The sequence below is a fragment of the Mytilus trossulus genome, chromosome 7, assembly GCF_036588685.1.
Source record: "Mytilus trossulus isolate FHL-02 chromosome 7, PNRI_Mtr1.1.1.hap1, whole genome shotgun sequence".
Classification (NCBI taxonomy): domain Eukaryota; kingdom Metazoa; phylum Mollusca; class Bivalvia; order Mytilida; family Mytilidae; genus Mytilus; species Mytilus trossulus.
The window spans coordinates 45,376,170-45,389,043 of NC_086379.1; the positions used below are offsets into that span (position 1 = coordinate 45,376,170).

General features: G+C 30.6%; 1 protein-coding gene across 3 annotated transcripts in view; it reads right to left on the reverse strand.

Moving 5' to 3' along the window:
- LOC134725158 (beta-1,3-galactosyl-O-glycosyl-glycoprotein beta-1,6-N-acetylglucosaminyltransferase-like) overlaps positions 1-8,724 on the reverse strand; it is a 28,916-nt gene extending 20,192 nt beyond the window's left edge. Inside the window, exon 1 of one of the 3 annotated variants that reach the window (XM_063588745.1) lies at positions 8,643-8,724. The gene's annotated coding sequence lies outside the window, so the exon portion shown is untranslated. Of the gene's footprint in view, positions 1-7,216; positions 7,330-8,204; positions 8,267-8,642 lie in introns of those variants that run through there. The other 2 variants (XM_063588747.1, XM_063588746.1) reach the window with 2 other exon arrangements.
- Between the last annotated feature and the right edge of the window lie 4,150 nt (positions 8,725-12,874).

Genomic DNA, 12,874 nt, shown 5'->3' on the forward strand with positions numbered 1-12,874 from the left:
ATTTCCTTTAATATTACTTATACAGGGCAGCAACTAAACAAGGGGTTGTCTGATTTGTCTGAAAATTTCAACGCATCAATGCATATAAATCATTACCTAATAAACATTTTATTTTATGTCAGATTTATGCTCAAGTTTCAAAGATATAAGCCAAAAACTGCATTCTACACCTATGTTCTATTTTTAGCCATGTCGGCCATGTTGGTTGGCAGGTGGGCTCATCGGACACATTTTTAAACTTGATACCCTTATGATGATTGTTGCCAAGTTTGGTTAGATTTATCTTACAAGTTTCAGAGGAGAAGTTTTTTGTAAAAGGTTACAAAAATATAAGAAAAAATGGTCAAAATTGACGATAAAGGTCAATAACTTATTGAGGGGTCAATTGAGAATTTTGGTTATGTTGACTTATTTGTAGATCTGACATTGCTGAACATTATTGCCGTTTACAGTTTATCTCTATCTATAATATACTGAACGACTTTAGAAACGCAACACTCATTTTGTTGATTTTTGTTAACCAAATCTTTTTTGATTCTTTCACAACTACTTTTCATGCTTTTCATGCTTCTTTTTCCTTACAAAAAATCAAAATATGACTAACCTGTGGTTATTGAACATACCGAATTTTTTAAGTCGCACGAATTTCTTGAAGCGAACTTTTGGACCCATAACAGATTGTTTCATTTTTTTTGCTTTGTGAAACATTTCTTTCAATCCTTTGCCTCACTTTAATCAGTTTAAAAATGTTGCATCTCCATTTTGCCAAGACTGAGAAATAAAAACCTGAATTAGCCCTTTAGAATACTGCAAACATGAAAACATACTGTATGACTTCAGAAACTCGTCTTACTGTCCTTCCGACAATGATACAAGTAAACAAGATTTGTCGCTGGCCATCAATGAACAGATCAACGTGTAGTGACAATGAAACGTCTACAGAATTTTATTATGCAACGTCATTTACCAGACATGTTAACGGTCGCAACGGCAACTGCTAATCAAATTGTCGTGTCCCATTGAGTACAGATTCATGCCATAAATGTTCCCAATCAACTGAATTGTCAAAGAATCGACCGAAGGAAAACCTTTAAAGCCCTCAAGTTCCAACCGTATAATTGCCAATACCAAGTAATGGGTTGAACAAATGCAAAATCAGAAGGTGTAAAACAGAACCCATAACATGTTAGACAGAAATTTTTGACCTTTCTGAAAATCATTTTGGCGTTTGTAACAGGCAGTCATCGCTTTTGACGGTGACATATTCATTCAAAAATAACACAAAAATAATCTAGTATTGCGTTTTTAAAGTCGGTCATTATAAAATTCAAGATACTAACCAAAAACTGCAAAATTTCCTTTAAATTACTAATTCAGGGGCAGCAACCAAACAACGGGTTGTCTGATTCATCTGAAAATACCGGGCAGATAGATCTCAACCTTATGATTATTTTTACCACATGTCAGATTTACTCTGAATGCTTTAGTTTCAGAGATATAAGCCAAAATCTATTTTACCTATATGTTTTATTTTTAGCCATGTCAGCCATCTCGGTTGACGTGCCGGGTCATATGACACATTTTTTAAACTAGATACCCAAATGATGATTGTGGTTAAGTTTTGTTAGATTTGGCCCTGTAGTTTCAGAGGAGGATTTTTGTAAAAGTTAACAGACGACAACGGACGAAAGACGACGAACGCCAAGTGATGAGAAAAGCTGACTTGGCCTTTTAGGCCAGGTGAGCTAAAAATAAATTTAATTTTGTCGTTGACAGATACTGAATAAAATTTGCTTGTATTGTACTGAATAATAGAATTGGTCAATAAATGTCAATTGACCGAATCTGTGTATCTAAATGAGGTAAAATTTATACATATATTACTTGTCAGAACTGTTAAGTTTTGTACCGCTACCATGTCACCGACAAAAAATGTTGTTGATATAAATTCATGTTGATTTAAAACCTTAGTGATACTTGAATGTTTTTCATCTAAATTTTGAAACAATAGTAATTCCTTTTTATCTCCATATTATAAACATTCTTCAAAATGAATGCGGATTTTAAATATCAAATAATTTTTTTTCTTTCGTGAAATTGACCTGCGTCTTACAATTGTTATTCTTTTAGTTTGACCAATATGTTATTCAAATATATTGAATTGCAACGGATTAATGGCCAATCCTATGTAAGCCGTTTTCACACAACTTGGTGCAGTATATTACATGCATGCAAACAAACAACACCTACACAAACATAATGACAGTGAAAACGTCCTCTTCGGACTAATTTTTACTTGAGGGATGCTTATAATAGAATCTCTTAATAAAACTATTGATATCTTAATGAGCGAATATATTAAGTTTCAGTTATGATTAGTTCAAACTACCGAGACTTAGTTGATTAACACTAGAATATATTTTTTTCAAAACAACATGTGTTATATCATATACTTATTTTTACTAAGGTATTGCAGCTGAGGAATAACGACAACATAATATTATCCTTTTGGTACATTTTAAAAATCCTATAGAAAAATAAAAAAGAAAAAAATAGAATGAAAGTAGTATCCTTTTCTCACCAAACAAAAAAGAAAGTTCTTTGAATGAATTAAATAAAACAAGGGTACATTTGTAGTAACTAGTTTTTACGATTTTCAATTTTTTTATTTAGTATTATTTTGTTTGTTTAGTACATGTATTACGCGACAATACATATATAGTTTTCATGTTTTATAAGAATCGAACTTGCCATCACTAGAATATATATTTATAATTTTTTTAATTCAAAAATATTTCATTTCGTGTATTATTTACTTTCCCATATAGAGTTATTGGTAAAAAGTAAAATAACAAAAATTAACGAACTTCGTAGGAAATTATTTTTTAATTTTTCAAACCCTAGAGTTTTCTTGAGATATTTTTGTTTTTCTAGCTTGTATTTATCATGACGTGGTGACAAAAAAGCAGATTTAGGTGTTGCGGCTTACTCTTGGGTTATCGTTAGGACACAAATACCCCATAGATAATATTCCGGATGAATCTATGAGTTTAAATGACTGCGAAGAGTAAATATAAGCACTTTTTAACAATTTAACTTACAAATATGCAAATATTATGAATTAATTTTGTATCCAGGACTTTAAGTAAGCTATGCATACTGTAAACTGTGAATTTATGCTGAGTCATCATATGTAAGGCCCAGGATTCTATCAATCTTTATTAAATATTTATTAAACTTTATATTTGAGTCAAATTCTTTAAAATCTATGAAATAAAGCAAATTTAGTTAAATGCTGAAGGTTCCTCTTTTTCACCCTATATAGGTTGCATTTCTGTAAACATTGACAATGCAATTTCCCATAGGAACTCCTATTACGGCTAAAACTGTACCACTTTAACTATGAAGTGTTGAAAAAAATCTTATCCTAGAATTGAAAGTTCAAATGCACCACAATTTTTTTCAAATGTCAAAATATAGGGCTGTGCGGCATATTTTCAACGTTCATATGCCCTGAAGGTCTCAGAGTTTAAACTTACACTCATTTTCGTAACTACCCCTACCTCGAATGAATGGTTACCACAGATTTCAATGTAAACACTATGCACGTGTGTATTTACTGGTAACATTCCTAAGTTATGTCTCTGCTATATGGAACACAGAGAGCATAACTGGGAACCAGTATGTAAACAAAATTCATTTTCTATGAATATTCAATTACTCCCCCACAAAAGGCGTGTTTTGAGCAACAGCTGTATTTACAAAGTGCAACCTACAGGTAAGTCAGTACACAGAGTAGTTTTTGAGGTGAAAATACAGTCATATGTCCGTTTGTTATGATGAACCTTAGGTAGCAATACACAGTTAGGAGTTTAGTTTCGCAGTATGGCCCCTGTGAATTTTTCAAATAGGAAAGTTATTGTGTAATAAAATTCATTTTTAGACAGATGAGTGCTAATTTAGCCTTCAAAGGTGGTTTATAAGAGCATCAAGATTATTTTTTACATGTTTTATGGGCTGTTTTCTGTTTGACATAGCCAGACCGGTCATCGGTCCAGAAATTAATCTACTGTTTACAAACACTCTTTTTCTACACGAAGTTTTTGAGGCAATTTTACAAAAAAATGAGACGAAAGACATATGATTTTCATTGGATTTGCTGAATGATATATGTACACAGTTTCAGAAAAGGTATTACTTCAAGCGATTGAAATTCTACTTTTAGCCAAGTTTTGGGGAAATATGTGACATCTTCCCCCCCCCCCCCCCCCCCCCTTTTTGCAATATGTCATAACAAATAAATGCAGATTGTTGCCATGGATACACCAAAAAGAAATGATATTTTACCATTTTATATACTGGAAATAAAATCTATGGAAGATTCCGATTACATACATATGCCCATATATGACACAAACAGTAAGCTTGATATTGCAAGAAAGCAATGAAAAGGGAATGGTAAAATTCATAAGGGCAAATTTTAGTATTTTTTCCTAACTGTTTATTGCTACCTTAAGCAAGCAGAGAAGGCGGTATTTAAAAAAAAATCTTTCAATTTAAGGCTTAACATAATGATTTATGTAAAATCCTGGGTTTTGATTGGTTGGTAGCCAGTGTTTTTTTTTCACCATTTTTTCTACATTCGGTGTAATTAAACAGATATAGCATGTTCTTGAGGGGTATTTGCGAAAAATACCTGTCTTGAGAATGAATTTTCCTCGCCTTTCGGCTTGCGAAATTTTACATTCTCTCGACTGGTAGTTTTCGCAAATACCCCTCCGTAACATGATATATCTGTTAAAAATCACCCTACAATGTTCTTTGTACGTTTAATACAAAAATTAAAAAAACTATACATTTACCTAAATACAATTGTTAAAAACTTTAAAATGAATGTTAATATAGTGTAGTTACCTTCACAATAGATAGGACTGGTCTAGGACATTCCAAACCAAACCTAACATTGCTATTGAAGTAAAGATAAACACATATTTTAGATAACATAATTTTTCCCGACCAGTTAGTGTTTGTTTCATCAAAACTGTCTCCGACGGCAGTATATAAAATCGTAAAAAAATAACATTTTTCTATGATAAATGTATGGTAAAATGTTGAAAAAACATGCCTGCAACTAATTTAGTTGTTATTATTGGTTTCTTTTAAATTTGGTTTTTTAATCTGGATGTATTTAGAGTAAAACATATCCTTTAAAATTAACACGAAATAATGTTCCTAACAAAAACTGATATAGCTATTGAAGTCCAACAACAAAAGAAGCAATTGTCCTATAAATATAAATTTGGTCATTTTATTTTCGTGTTTCCTAAACGGAAAAGATAACAATGTATATAATATATTTACTTTCAGGCTTTGTATAATCATTTATCAAAACTATAAAAGATGGTAGTGTACAGTCTGGCATATTATTATGATTAAAAATTTGTAAGTCATGTACATATACTATTTCTGAACTACTGTTTAAGGTTGCAATTTTGTAAATATAGACAATGCAAGTTCTCACAGGAATTCATTTTACAACATAAACTGTACACTTTTACTTTGAAATCATATCATAGAATGGAAAGTTGATATGCACTACTTTTCTTTTCAAAGGTCTTGCTAGTGAGGTTTATTTTAAACATTTATATGCCCCTAACTTCTAAGAGTTTAAATCTATACTAAAACTATACACTAACCCTTCATAAACTTTTTGATTTCCTCAGAATTCAAATCGTGCCGACCAATGTATAGTTAGATGGTGAATATTCCCAAATTATGTCTCCATGAGATGAAACATAGATATCGTATCCGAGCAAAATATCTATGAATATCTTATATCAGCCATTTACCAAGTGCAACCTTTAATTAGCAAAGTTTATACTAAAAAGTAAATATAAGACAAATCTTAAAAAACTTCGCTAATTAAAGGTTGCACTTGGTAAATGGCTGATATAAGATATTCATAGATATTTTGCTCGGATACGATATCTATGTTTCATCTCATGGAGACATAATTTGGGACTATTTGTCTATTTGCAATATATGTCATTTGATTATAATATTGAAAATAAACAATCAAAATGGGGTCGATAAGTAATAAAATTTAGGTTAATTATTAAAAAGTGTATGATAATAATTCATCAGTAATTAACACATCACACATAATAGGAAACCCACCACAGATAATAGGCATTACGCTTTACTTCTATGACAAACTTATTCAAGTAGGCTAGTCTAAATATAAATGAATAAGATGAGATAAAAAGTAAAAAGTTACGTTGAAAATAGTGACTATTTTAAAAGACTAAAAAAACGAAAGTTTGGTTATTTTTATTTGAAAGCAGTATGAGTATTTTTGAGAAATTTAAAAACAATGATTCTGAATTGGACTGTCGAATGTATGGGAAATTCGTAATTACATCACATTGTTCAATACCAAGAGAAACTAGTTTACCTATCTTTAAGTAAATTATGAAACTCAAAATGATTACCCAAAATGTTTTGTTAAACTGTCAACTAGATTTCATATTATGTTATAACTATCGGCTTTAATTGTCAAGATACAATAAAAAAAAACATTATTGAACGGTGACAAGCTAACTTGAAAACATGGAAATTGTGCATGAATTAGTTTTGATCGTTGTGTAAAGGAATATAACGAGTGGATTATTCGGTCACCTCATTTGTATATTTGACAACATCATGTGTATGTGTAAAACAAATTATTTTTACAGAGAACAAAATGTTGTTTGGTTATTAAGATTAAGTATGTGCATGTTACTATTTTAAACCTTTGGTTAATATGCATTTGAAAAGTCATTAAAGACTTTAATTTATTCAAAATCGTTGTTGTTGATTCAAAATAATTTCATTTATTAATTTAGTTTTTCAGATTGATACTTAATTTCCCAAATGACCTTGAAAACCCTTTCTTGTGCAATTTTACTATTCAAAGTTAATAATATCTTCAGTCCCCTATTATTCAGAAAAAAAAGAAAAAAAAAACACATATAATATATAGAAATATAAACAGTTCCTGGTACACATATGGCAGCTGTTGTAATGTTCACGTTAATTGGAATATGTGTTAATATAAGCTATACACTGGATTAAATTTACTACTTGTCAATAATGGAATTGAATATATGATTATTTAAAAGATAGCAAAAACTGCATAAAATTACATGTAGATCAGTGATCACAAGACCAAACTTACCACAAGTATGAAGTATGATATATGTACTAGTACATGAATCCTGCAAAAGTCTGCAACAAGCTAATCAAATGTCTATATGATCCTGTAACCTCTGGTATCAAACAGACTGTTGGTGTTAGTTACGTCATTTACTAGTACTTAGATTACATAATACTCTAGAGTGCTTACTGAACATAACAATCGGTTCTCTTAAATTTATATACTGAATGCTCGTAACAATTACTGAAATATGTTCTGATGAATTAATTTGTCTTAGATTTTATGTGCAAATATATATTTGATTATTTCTCGGGACAAAAACGGGCTTCAGTAAAATAGTGTTTATTTTCATGAATTTTCTAAATCAAAAGAGCATATTTCTGGATGATAATTGAGAAGAAGACTTATAAATGTATAAACGATTAATCAATATACAATTGTTAAATAAAATTAACAGTACATTATGATTATTCTTATTATGTGAAGTACAATAAGTACAAAAAACACTCTGATCGGCGTTCAAATGGACAAAATGATGTCTATTTAATGTTAAATAAAAAAAACATAATCACCCTCTCTTAAATATTTCTACACGTTGGTCATCTTGTTAATTCAAAAACATAAATATTGTATTTCATGGGTTAATATTTGCTTCATACAGTGATTTTGATAATTTATTGTTTAATATTGACCCGAGAATCGCGTCAGGTTTTCTGTAAACACTCATCAAAGATAACTGTCTAATGGTTTTTGTACATTTTTGGAAAAAAAAAAGAATTTGGAAATTTTGATAAAATAATCATTTATAATCTTTAGTATTACTTTGAAATATTATTTTGTTAAGTAAATACGAACACAAGTTACTTTTTGTCACGAATATCCTTTTACACAAAAATGTTAGCAAGTGTCCATTATCGAAGATGCGCATATATCCAGGTGAGCGACCCAAGTCTGCATCTATTACTCTTCTTTCATATTCATGCTGAAGTCATACCAAAAAAAAACTTACTGTTTAAGGACTTAAGCGTACATACAGCGGTAAGGTTTTCATTTTCATTTTAGGAAAACAAATCCGAGACGATTTCACTTCAAATATTAGGCCCGTTTATTTATTGTGGTATTGTTGTCTCAGGTAGGCGACGACCTATTTATATTTGAAAGAAGGTGATAAGTTTATATGGTATTTTCTTTTACAGATGGTTAAAATGTTCATTTCCATCATTTGTGAAGCCGTTTTTTGTCAATAACAAGGACAACCATTTTCATTTACAGTTCTTTCTTGTGGCAGTCATTTCGTTACTGATGCTAATTCAAATATGCGTCAAAATATACATTTTAAAGGAATTCCGTACTTTTGTAATGTAATTAAATTTAAGAAAAAAATGAATTTAAACATGCATAATATTACATATAACTGTAAATCAGTTTTAACAAGGATATAACTTACCACAAGTCTGAATAAAGTCTTATAACATAACAATAGCATGTAGTGTATTATTGTATGTCAACAGGATATGGGTAATTGTAAGAACAAACACACTTGAGTTTTTTTGTAATTTATCGGTATTGTTTGTAATTTTTGTAGATTACATAATTGTAGAGAGTTACCACTGAACTGATTTTTTTTCTTCAAAACTTTTGTCGATCGCACATAAATTGTAATAATTTGCTTTTGTAAATAATTGTATTAGTGATACAATTACTTTCCGCTTTAAAAGATTATTCTCAAACTTTTTATGTCAAAATGACTGGCATAATTTTTCAATAAGATGTTGTCTTCGATAAAATGATCACTAGTGCGTGTATAATGAAATAAACAACTTAATCGGTTATCTAAAAATACTGCCATCGCTAAAATTTTTAACAATAAAAATCGTGGTTACCCTTCTATCGATAAGTGTCATGCCGAAAAATGACTTACATGTCCCCGTCTTTCCACCAACAATACGGTAAGGTCCACGTTTAATGGTCGCATATTTTCTTTAAATTTTGAAACTGATAAAACTTGAAAAACAAACAGTTTTATTTATTTACTGACATGAAACAAACCGGGGTGTGGTATTCAGTACGTAGGAGAAACTGGACGATAATTTAAACGCACTCAAGAACATCTGTATCGTTTTAAAAGACCAAATAAATTCAAAAGTATCATTTACCAACACCTTAAGAAGCACAACCATCCTTTTAAATATTTAGCAGTTCAACCTTTAGAAGTAGTAAATAAGCAGCCTGGTGAATCGCATTCAAAGTTTGTACGATCACGGAAAATAATTTAATTAAATTGGATTAAAAAATTACAGACAGTTTACCCTCTCGGTCTAAATGATGATATCATGGGAATTTGTAATATATCTAGAACCAATTCCGTTAACATTTTGGATATAGTTTCTAAAACTGTTCGTGAAAACCGTTCTCACGGTTGTAGAACAAATCGCAATCAAAGAAAATTTCGTTCCAATCATACCAATATTTCGGACCTTATTTCTATTTCAAAAAACATCGGCACACATTATCTGTTAACAAAACTCTGTTCATAACCGGTTAATAAGTTAAATAAAATTTTGGAGGATTGCAACACAATTTTATATAGCAGTCCTAAGCATGAAATTGTTCAAATTATTATGGCATATTGTTATTCTAAATTATTTCCCAAAATTGATCGCCCTGAAGATCATAAAAAAACATTTTATTAAAACTAAGTATGTCAATAAAGGTTTTGATTTTGTAAATATTGCCGGTATATTTAACGACCATTCTGTTAAAGAACACATTCCTGGATATTTTGACAATACTGAGCTAGCTCTTATTTGTTATATTTACAAGAAATATACCCGGAAATTTGTGTTTAATTATAGTCAATTGTGTAAATATGTTAATATCAGTGAAAATGCACCTACTTCATGTAGTTGCATTAATTCCGAATATGTTTATGGACCCATTTCCCATATTATAACAGGAGATCTTAACATCGTTCAAGACCGAGAGTTCAAATCATTCCTCAGTAAAGGACCTAAATATCGCCCCCCCCCCCCGTCAATTATTTATTGGAATGAGTGTCGTAATATCATCCACAACTCACTCTATAATTACTGTATGAAATGGATAAAACAAGAAAAAGCTGACAAACATTTTTGGACTCTTTTTTTAATTAAGTAATGAAGATAGTTGATATACGTATTCAACATTTAAAAGAACATTTTACTATTAACAATAACCACAATAAACCTATTTCTCGTATCAAACATAAACTAAAAGAACTAGCCAAGGAATTTGTTTTTGTTCCGGCCGATAAAGCTGCTAATAATATTGTTATTGTTTGACGTAAATTTTTCATTGAGGTCCTAAAAAAGAAAATCACCAATTCACCAACATTCCAACTGACTCCATTTTCAGAAAACGAAATCTGTAACAAACATAAACTTTTAGCCACCGCTTTACAAGCAGAACCAAATACAATGAAAGTCCCAACTATGTATTGGTTTACAAAGCTACACAAAACCCCTTACAAATATAGATTTATTTCGTCTTCAAGCCATTGTTCAACTACTAAACGCTATTCTTCTTACCAGCACACTTCGTACAATTAAAAACCTTATAATAAATTGTTCAAATAAGGCCTTCGAAAATAGTGGAATAAATTACTTTTGGAGTGTCATGAACTTGATGGAAGTACTTGATAAATTGCATGCTTCGTATTGGTGATTTTAAATCTGTTCAAAGTTTTGATTTTTCTACCCTGTATACCACATTGCCTCACATTCTCATTTTAAAAAAATTCACACACCTAATTAAATGGGCATTCAAAAAATCAGAATGTGAATATATATGTTCAAACTCTTTTAGGTCATTTTTAAGTAGCAATAAACAAAAAAAAAACTATGTTAATTGGACATGCTTTGATACTATATATGCCCTTGAATTTTTACTAGATAACTTTTTTGTTCGCTTTGGGGATTCCGTATATCGTCAGATTATCGGAATTCCAATGGGGACTATCTGTGCACCATTTATTGCGGACCTCTTTTTGTATTGTTATGAGTTACAATTTATGACAAAAATAAGCAAAGACCCATCAAAACAACATCTGATAAACAAATCTAATAATACTTTTAGATATTTGGATGATATTTTGGCTCAATAATGACGACTTCAGTATGTATATTGATGAAATTTATCCTGCTGAACTTACTTTAAATAAAGCTAACACTAACAATGACTACTGCCCTTTCCTCGACCTTGATATCTATATCACTAACGGAAAGCTGAATACTGGATTTTATGATAAAAGGGAAGATTTTTCATTTCCTATCGTTAATGATTCCCTTGTCACCATCTTCCGGTGTTTATATATCTCAACTTGTACGATTCGCAATGTTGTAGATTTTTTTAACGAGAGAAATTTATGTATTACTGAAAAATTATTACACCAGGGTTTTCGATATCACAAACTAGTCAAAACATTTACTAAATTTTATCATCGGTATAAATACATCATTCGTAAATATAGCTCAACATGCAGACTTCTTATACGTTCAGGTATTTCACATCTATTTTTTTAATGGAAATATTCTTTAAAAAGCACAAAGGTGTCAGTATTCACCTCAGAAACTTTCAAAACCTTTGCATAGACTTATTAAGAAGGGATATAATTACGATACTGTTGTCAATTCATTAAAGATTGCATATTTTGGCGTTAATTTTGAGTCACTGATAAGGTCTTTGCGTCGGAACTAAATTCATTTATTTTAAAAACAGTTGTTGGCATGACACGGGTTATGTTCTTCTCATATATGTTATGATGGTATGATACTAAACCCCTAACGGGAAGGATTGTGCCTGATATTCATATGATGAAATCATAATCTTTCAGTCAGTTTAATTGAAGTCTGGAGCTGGCATGTCAGTTAACTGCTAGTAGTCTGTTGTTATTTATGTATTATTGTCATTTTGTTTATTTTCTTTGGTTACATCTTCTGACATCAGACTCGGACTTCTCTCGAACTGAATTTTAATGTGCGTATTGTTATGCATTTACTTTTCTACATTGGTTAGAGGTATAGGGGAGGGTTGAGATCTCACAAACATGTTTAACCCCGCCGCATTTTTGCGCCTGTCCCAAGTCAGGAGCCTCTGGCCTTTGTTAGTCTAGTATTATTTTAATTTTAGTTTCTTGTGTACAATTTGGAAATTAGTCTGGCGTTCATTATCACTGAACTAGTATATATTTGTTTAGGGGCCAGCTGAAGGACGCCTCCGGATGCGTGAATTTCTCGCTACATAAGAACATAGAATATTTTTTTTACACTGTTTTTAAAAAAAAAACTAACAAGGTTATAAAATACAAATAATTCAACCTTTACTAACATATTTCTATATAAATGTTCTTGTAAACGTTCGTACATGTCAACTACAGAACTACAGAATAACAGCTATAACCTGAAATCAATGTACGACATAACACAATTACAGCTATGCGTTACTAGAATCTATAAACGCAACAGAAAAGTAACTTCAAAGGATAATATCTAAAAACTTGATCACAATTTGTTATTCCTTTTTTAGATATTATCCTTTGACGTTACTTTTCTGTAGCGTTTATAGATTCTAGTAACTGTATTTGTGTTATGTCATATATTGATTTCAGGTTATAGCTGTTATTCTGTAGTTGACATGTTGGCA